Below are 9,526 nucleotides of genomic sequence, written 5' to 3'. Positions count from 1 at the left end.
TTGACTTAGAATTAGCCATCTTTATAACAGAGATTCAAAACCTACTGCAAACCCAGTACCCTACTTCTTTTGCAGATTTTGTGCACACCACCATCTTTTCATCAAAAATAAGTGCCATATTGCACTTCTATGAAAGTATTGGAACTCTTGTATTGACTGATTTTAGTGTTTTTAGACTCATTCTTCCGTTCTTCCATTCACTGTTTCCAAAACGCTTGGTGCACTGAGTCCCGAGCTCCTGAAGGTGACCAACCACTGATCTGCTCTTGCTTGCGTCTTTTCCTGCCACTTTCCACCCCACTTGTTGCTCCTTGTGTCTTCCTCCTGCCTCCTTATTCCATCTGAAAACACGTCAGCCATTATGCACAGACCACCATTTTGCTTTACATTGTCACTGCAAAAACGTTATCACAGCAACATTAAGCCCTTCATAATCTTGAAAATAGAAGTTTAATTCATTAATAATGGGTGGGAGTTATGGTTGATCGGGGGTAACGGTGAAGGTAGCAGCAGCGGTTCCTCCGCTAAGGCGGAGGAGCATCACCCCACTGCTCTGCAAGCAGTTTAAGAAGGAAAACTAAAATGCTAATAATCATTTTAGTTTTCTGTTCCTGCTTAGGTATGGTGCATAGTGGGGCTCGGCTGGCCGGAGCAGGGCCAGGAGGAAGAGGGGTGAGCACACTCTAAAGTGCCATGATGGTTTGGCTGGCTGTCTTGGGCCAGCCGAACTGTCATGTTGACTTTGCATGTTCTCCACCAGCTTTACTGTACAGCATGGGTGGAGAACATGCGCAGACTTTCAGTTCCACTCTACGCTCCGAACCTTGGTGCTCAGACCAATCACAACGCTGCTGTAAGGCAGCATCCTGATTGGCTAGGACATTCTGGGAGCCTGTGTGCTTCCTGGTTTTTGCTGTCGACCGAGGAGCCGAAGAGGACCGAGAGGCTTCGACCGGTAGGCCTGCAGGTAAGTATTTTTTATTTTATATTTTTAATTTACCCCACCCGCCGCACCACTGCTGTTGAGTAGTGGCCGCCACTGGAACGTAGCATCGTAACGTGTAAGTTTCTTAACGTTTTCATTTGTAATATAAAGCCACTATAAACATATTAATCAAACTTAACTAACCTTCACCTTTATTTAGGGAATGTAAAAATATGTGCTCAGGATCGCACACACCTATAGGACAATCAGGTAGTGCCCAATAGGTGGGTCTGACATGTCAGTTTGTGGGCCGTTTTTTTGGGGCTGTGCGTGGGCCTGTTATATGGTCTGTTGGGACGGTTTTTACAGTTAATTTTCCTGATATTAAAACAAATGTTGTCTGCAGCAAACTCAAATTCATGCAGTCCCCCATACTTGCAAAACACTTAAACAGTATGTCAAAACTGCCCCATTTTGCTAACATGGGCCACTTTTTTTTTAGCTTTCTAATTCACTAATGTGGGCTACTTTTGTTATGGTGCCCGGGCCTATTTTCAGTCCCAGTCCTACACTGAATATGTGTATGAACAAACTCTGAAGTAATTAGCTATGAAGTTCCAACAGGCTTAATCCCTCGGTTTTAGAGTCCCCCTGCTCTGCAACTTCTTAGTTTTCTGGAGAAAAATTGCAGAAAGGGAGCCAGGTAGTTATTATTTGTGTATAAAATATTCGAGAAATGCTAGTAGGAATATTTGATTAAAAGTGGCATTTAAAAAGAATGTTCACAGATCTCCAATTTACTACTTTTACTAAGAGATGGAAAACATATTATACGTGGATACTATTTAACGTGGAGAGTGTATCAGGAATCTTTGACTTTCATAACATGATGAAATACAGAAAAGATGTTCCGGGCCTTGATTTCGTACCAGTATGCTTTAAGACGTGTGTGATGCATTACAGCTTGTTTGAAACTTCGTTGTCAGGTGCTTGATAATTCTTAATTTGTTCTGCATTCTGCGTGATTACATCTAAACTTTTAAGAATTCTCCAGAGTGAACTATGTTTTTGTCCAACTACACACGCGCCAGGTTAGAATGACAGCGGCAGCCATACATTTCTTAAACCACCTGTGTCACTTTCGTAGGTGGCATTTCTGACTGAAGTATTACTCTGTGAAGGGTGGATTGCCCGGATTAAATGACTCAAAAGGTAAAGTCATAAAAGAAAATAAGCATGTTAATATTCAAACGAAATCTATAGTAAGGTAAACATAATTAGCACACTTCCTCAAACGTGTAAAGAGAACTGATAAAGGGAGACAAGTGAAAAAGAGCTTCAATCATTTGATTAAGACAGACTGAGCGGTCATTAGCATGGAAGTGTTTTGGAAATTAACCTACGCCTACGGAAAATGGTAAAAAATCAGAACGAGAAGTAGTAAAAGCAATTAAGGGGCTGATTATGATCGCGGACGGACCCCTGAGGAGGAGGGAACGTCCGCCAGGGCTGTGGCGTTCCCTCTGAGCAAATTAGGATGTGACCGCCAGGGTGGCGGTCACATCCTCTATCTTTAACATTGCGGCGGGTGCAGCTTCAAGCTGCACCCGCCGCAAGGTTAAAAATTCATGCATCGCATTTGCATGCACCAAGCGGCAGGCACCGCGCAGTGCCTGCTGCTTTGTGCACGCAAATGCAGGGGGTACCATAGGTACCCCCCATGTGCACCCCCACCCCCCTTCATCCAGGGGGCCCGCAACGGGACCCCAAAATGAAAGTCTGTATGCTTTTCCACGGTGGAAAAGCCGCCGCGGAAAAGCATGTCTTTGCCACCATCCTAATATGGCTGGCGGTGTCTGATAGACACTGCCAGCCATGTTAGAGCTTTTCCGCAGCGGTCGGAAGGCGACCGCGGCGGAAAAGCTGCGGACGGAATTTCAGACCCACCAGCCATCCTAATATGGCGGTGGGTCTTTGGAGGCTCCGCAGCGGTTTTTCCGCATCCTCCGGCCCGGCGGTGGCTTCCGCCGGCCCGGAGGATGCGGAAAAACCGCAATCATAATCGGCCCCTATGTTTTGCCTATGTAATTATTAACAATCTTTTTTTGTTGTAAGTTGTAGCTTGCTGAGTAGTTGTACACTATAAGTTGCAGAAAGTCTGTTAAAGTGTTACTGACTTGTTTATGTACAAAAAGGCAATATATTGTGCTATTACTAGTGGTATTATAAAGTGGGGAGATTAGGTAATTTGTGGAGTGCAAAGATAGAAAAAATGTTGCCTGATAAGTAGGCTTGAAAGTGGTGCATCAATGGGGGGAATATGCAAAGGGTGGATGAAACCCATATAAGTACAACGTAAATGCTGTTTTTGCAGATCCAAAAAAACTAAATTACGAAAACTAGGTGAAAAGGTGTTTGGTTATAGGTCATTGTTAAGATAAAAGAATGAAAATTAACTTCACATTTTTGAGCATTTGAGCCGTTGTCCAATATAACTGAAATTAAACACACTGAAAGTGGGATTATTCTTCATTTAAATGGACAGTTATTACAGATTTCTCTTAAGAAGTTTTATTTTCATTTTGCGCTGCACATTTTTTTATTATTGCGAAAATACATTAACATGAACATAAACTCTGAAACAATAATGAGCATATAGTAAAAAAATTGCACTCAAATTGTCATCAACATTGTGTTAGTTATGGTGTACAATTGTTCTTTATTAAAACAGTGCACTGTGACATTTTCAATTATTGTGCTACATACTTTGAAGCTTCAATGTTATATTATTCTCAAAGCATTTGTTATAATAAGTCCCAGTGCCACTGCCCTGTTGCACCATTAAAATCATGACCCCAGTGCCTGCTGGATAACTGAACTTTGCTTGTTTTATGAATGTGCAGTTGGTGCAGCTAGTGTTCTTTATATTATATAACAATGGAAATACAGGAGGCTGTTCAAATTACTTTGTACAACTCAAACCTTTTTAGCAATTTTAAAGTTAAAATACCAGGCGCAAAGCGAGGTAATTCAGACAAAGCATTTGGCTGTTTTAAGAATGTGCAGATGATTGTATCTATATTATATAACAAGAAAAATACAGGAGGCTGTTTAAAATACTTTGGAGAACTCAAACTCTTTTTAGCAAATATTAAGCTAAAATAGCATGCGTTTAAAGTATGCAAATAAATATGAATGCATTTTACATCCATGGAAAGAAGAATGGCAAAATTATCACTATTAGTGAATAACTCCTGCTTCAGTTTACAGAGTATCACTCAGTTACCATGTTGCTTATTGATATGGCCAATAGAAAATACAGCAAACAATATAACATGTTTTTGGTGCTAGAACAATACAATCAGCACAGTAAAGGCCAGTACAAAATAAAGCCAGTCTTACCACCTACCCGCTTACTAAACTAAACTCTTTGGGCCCGATTATGATGCGGTTAGGAAAGCATTCCCACCTAGGGCCCGATTACGATGCGTTTAGGAAGGCCTCCTAACGGCATTTGCTCTTTCCAAATCGGATCGGGAAAGTGTCTTCCAGACCGAGGGCCATATTATGATGCGGTTAGGAACAGAGGCTCCCATAGAAGTCAATGGGAGTCCAACTAAATCGTTTCTGGAAGCATCCAGATGTATCATACTCGGTCGGTTGAGCTCTCCCGATCGAGTTGGTTGGAAACCATTTCCAAATCGATTCACTGCAGGAAGATTTCCTAACCACAGCAGAATCAGGCCCTTGGTGTTAAGATAGTAAAGAACTCACTTACACCAAAGAAGAAAAAATAGTTTTCTTTATTTAAAAGCATTCCAAAATATTAGATACCGTATGAAAAAAGAACAGTTCACAAATCCCATATGGTCAATAAACACGCTTGCTCACAAAGACACGTTTTGACTCAGTGCCACAGCAATGCCCAGCAGCTGGAATTTTCTAATTCATTGCCCTTGACACTATACAGCCTCACTTCTCGGTCAGTAGAAGGAACAGTCTGAAATCACAAAACTCGAGGAATAATTCTAGAACCGGTACATGACCTTGTTTACAATCCAAGACTTTCGGAGGTTGTCTGACGCTGTAATGTTATTCAGAAGCTGTCCCAATGGATAAAGGAGGTTGAAGCATCCCTTTAGAGCACCAGAAATCATGCTCATCTAAAGCACTGCAATCCCTTTGTTTAGGTTTACGCTACATAATGGGCCAACAACAAACATACAACACAGAATTTTTGTTTTGTTTATTACCGACAAACACATGACACAGAAAAGAATGCAATATTATTAGCGGAACAATATCATAGAGATGTGAAAATTAGTTGAAAATTTCACCCAGTAAAGAAGAATTAAACCAACACATTTTAAATGTGTGCAGCCAGGGAAAGATAAGTATCGGTAAACAGGGTATTCGGACAAAATATCGAATTAGAAATGTCGACTTACACTAATATCGAGTTGTAAATATCGTGACACAGAAATATCGACAGGAAGAATATTGTGGTCAAGAATATCTATTTTAAGGTAAGAAATATCATTAAAAAATATAGAAGTCATTAATATTGTTTGCAAAAGTATAGTTGTTTAAAATATGTTGTATAATATACGTGTTAAATTTTTAGCAGTTATCAATTTTATGTTAATTAAAGTTTGCATTTTTAAGTTCCGTAGCTGGTTGTGGGTTTAAAGGGGAATAAGGTGGAAGTAACTTAATCATAATAAATAAATGATTCTTTTTTTATTTTTTAATATTTATTTAATTGAGATTTTATAGTGTTAATTGTGGGAAGTAATTTATTATTAATTGGTTGTTAATTAATAATGATTAATTTAATATTGTAATTGTGTAATTCATTTTAGGTGCAGGTTGTGGGGTCTATAGGGGTAAAGGGTGTGAAGTAATTTATTTTTAATTAATATAATGAATAGTAAAAGATGAATTGAAAAATAATATTGAAATTGTGTAATTAATTTTAGGTGTGGGTTGTGGGGTTTATGGGGTAAAAGGTGGGAAGTAATTTCTGTTTAATTAATTGATAATTAGTTGAAAATTAATATTAATTAATTGATCATTAATTAGGATACATTTTTTTTGTGTGGGTTTTGGTTTCATAGGGATAAGGGGTGGGGAGTGAAAATATTTTACTTACTTTATAATTAGTTGTTAAATAATAATAGTTTTTTAATTGATAATAAATGTTAATTGTTTAATTCATTTTTTTAACGTTTTATTTTAGCTGTGGGTTGTGGGGATTATAGGGGTAAAGTGTGGGAAGTTAATACATTTTGATATGTTTTAATTTGTTTTTTAATTAATAATATTTCTTTAATTGATACATAATTATTATAATTATGGAAGTACATTTTCTAAAAATTTAGATGTGGGTTGTGAATTGTGTGGTGTTATCGGATAAGCAATAAAAAAACGAAATTCATGTAATGGTTAATTTTTTGTATTTCTAAATAATTTCTAATTAAAAATTTGTATTTGTTTGAAAACTATTTTTCATTTTATTTAATATAATATTTGTAGGTATATGTCATATGTATTTAACATTATAATATGTTTTTATTTTTTATATGAAATATATTTGTTATTTTAATTTTTAACCTATTTATATATCTTTTATTTATTTTGTAAAGTGCATTCGCTCTCTGTGTTCATTGGTGAGATTGGTCTGCCCTCCCATAGGAATGCATTGGGGATTCCCTGATCAGTGTGTGTCAGGGGTAATTCATGGTATGGGAGGAGCAGTGTGGTCAAATTTAGTATGCATGAAATTGTGAGACTAAATGCTGCGCAATGGTGTGCGCAGATTTATTGTGACTATTAGGGAAATGCCACTTTTTGAAGTTGGCATTTCTGTGTGCTATGTATCTGCCTGACTGATGTGAATTGCATTTCTGGCTTGTCAGTGACAGCGGCTGAGAGGTGTGTGTGACTGCAGGAGGGGCAGGGTGAGTCAGCTCTGGGCTGAATACGACATCTGGGCTGGGAGTAGTGGGAGGAGTATTGCCCTGACTCTGAATAGGATGGTGCCTGCCCTAGTGAATGCCGGCTCCGCCCCCCTGTGGTGTGTCTGATCACCTAGCCCCACCTGACAAAGGGGAAGAGGAGCTTGCAAATCAAAGTGCTCCAAATCCCCCCTCAACCAGTTGCATCTGGTTCCCCCATGCCCTGCACTACTGACAAAGGATTATGTGGTATAAGTAGAGGGGCTGTGACCCCATGAAATGGTTCAGTTGTCTTCCATGATGCTGTGCTGCTCCTAACTTGGGGGTTTGCTGCTGCTGGGGCCCAGGAGGAACCACCTGGGGTCCTACCTCCCTGGGCCCAGCTATGCTCCTTGAACCTGGGAGAATGTTCTGCTTGGACCCCTTTTACTTTTCTTTTGGATAGTCCAGGATCCAGGAACTTTGCTGCATTTTGCACCCTGTGAGCGCTGTGCTTGTTTTCTTTTTCTTTTTCCCTAGAAGAGTGTGTGGGCTGCGCAGTGTCGAGCTGCAACCTTGTTTTTGAGGGAATCCCCATTGCTGTGAATAGCGGGTGCCCACTCCACATTTGTGCTTCTTACGAGCGGGAGCCTACCCCGCTTTATGGATATTTCAATTGGCAGATGCCCACCCTTCATTATGGTGCCTTTTTGGTGGGTGCCCACCCACCAATATTTTTAAATTGAAGCAGTAGCCCACCCCACGTTTCAATGCCGTAGCCAGATCCGAGTTAAAATGGACCGACCAGAGGCTGCCAATCGCAGCGCGGCCAGAGAGGAAGTCAGTGCCTGACTTGGGGCAGTACCTCCGCATTTGCGAGGGAAGCCCCGACCCAGCATCCACAGGAGGACCCTGCCTTCGCCCTGGTGGCAGGAGGGAGTTCCGCCGGTTGCCTAGGGAAGTCCCGGGTCCCAGGAGGGGGCCCGGGTGAAGTGAGGCCAAGCGAGGGCCTGCTGCTGAGCGTGGCTCCCATGCACTGGGGAGAGCCTTGCAGTGCAGGCTGCCAGGAACTGAGTGCAGGACCAGCCGCGGCACATTGACGGTGCCAGTCCCCGTCCCAGCAGCAAGTGGAGGAGGCAGAGAGCCGCTACGAGGAGCCCCGGTGAGTGGGGCTCAGAGGGGGGCGTGTCTTCTTCCTGCCAGGGGGCCCCTGAAACAGTGCTGATTGTTACAGCGACACCGCGAGAGCGCGGGCCGCTGCAACCTTGGGCAGATTTCTGTTTACAGAGTCCCAGAATGGGGCTCATGAGGCCATTATAGTGCCCTTGCCCTTCAGTTTTGGCGATGTTCCCCTGCTGTCCTGCAAGAGCGCAGGCAGCTGAATCGATGGGGGCAGATTTCTTTAGAGACCCCCAATGAAGGCCCCGAAGGCACAGCAGTGCCAGGGCTGATTATTTGATTCCCAGCTGCGCCACAACAGTGCGGGCAGCAGCAACATTTTGGGCATATTTGTTCAAGGGCACAGTAAGTGCCAGTGCCCACACTTTTGCCTTCACAGCTGTACATCACTTAGTGACAGCTGCAACGTTTAGGCCTGCGCAATGGCGCACATGGATTCCGCCGCATTGGCAGCTACCCTAACATTGGGATATAGGGCATTTGAGGCCTCTAAGAAGGCCAGTTGGCCAGGGGGATTGTTATGTTATGAGGACACCAGGCCCTAATGTGATTTATGTGGTGCTAGGAAATGTGATTCATGTGCTATGGTTTACGCACACATTTTTATGCCTCTAACTGTGGTTTATGTATGAGGTTACTTGCATACTGTGGTTTATGCTAGTGAGATTATTTTGTACTGTGAACTAATGTAAGTTATGCTTAGGAGGTTATGGTCTAATAGGTTTAGGCTTATGAGGTTGGTGCAGAATATATTTCACGCCTAATGTGATACTGTGCTTAATATGGTTTGTGTTACAGGATAATGCTGAGTACAGTGTTTGCCAGTAATTACTGGTTGTGTTCTACGTTTATATTATGTCCTTCATTTACTATGTTCACTTTCTGATGGTCCTGACAGTGGTCCAGTTGGCCCTGTCAGGTGTATATAATCCCCTGCAAATATTGCCTTGTGCCAGGTGGCACAGTGTATATTGTGTGATTACTATGTATTTTATGATAATACAAAGGCTATTTTTGATATAACCTTGTGTGGAGTTTCTTTTGTGGTGTGCCTAGTATGTTGTTGCTGTGTGTGTGTTGCACGAACGCTTTACACATTGCCTCCGGGATAAGCCTGACTGCTTGTGCCAAGCTACCAAGGGGGTGAGCAGGGGTTATCTTTGGCGTGTAACTCCCTTGCCCTGACTAGAGTAGTAGTCTCTGCCTGGCTTTGGCGCAAGCCTTAGCCAACCAGAGTTCTAATTTCTAACAGAGGTCCACCGCCCTAGTCATTAGGCCAACTCCTCTCCCCTTTTACAATTCCAATAACAGCCGGTTTTTGAACTGACTGGAATTGGAATATTAATTTGTACCCCTCCACAATCCAACACTTTCCCTACTGTTGAACTGACTGCAGTGGGAATAGTATATTTTATCCCTCTGCTATCCAACACTTTCCCTATTGTTGCACTAACTGGAGTGGGAATAGTAATTTTTACCTCTGTGC

The sequence above is a fragment of the Lissotriton helveticus genome, chromosome 6 (assembly GCF_964261635.1).
Source record: "Lissotriton helveticus chromosome 6, aLisHel1.1, whole genome shotgun sequence".
Classification (NCBI taxonomy): domain Eukaryota; kingdom Metazoa; phylum Chordata; class Amphibia; order Caudata; family Salamandridae; genus Lissotriton; species Lissotriton helveticus.
This window is presented reverse-complemented; position numbering follows the sequence as displayed.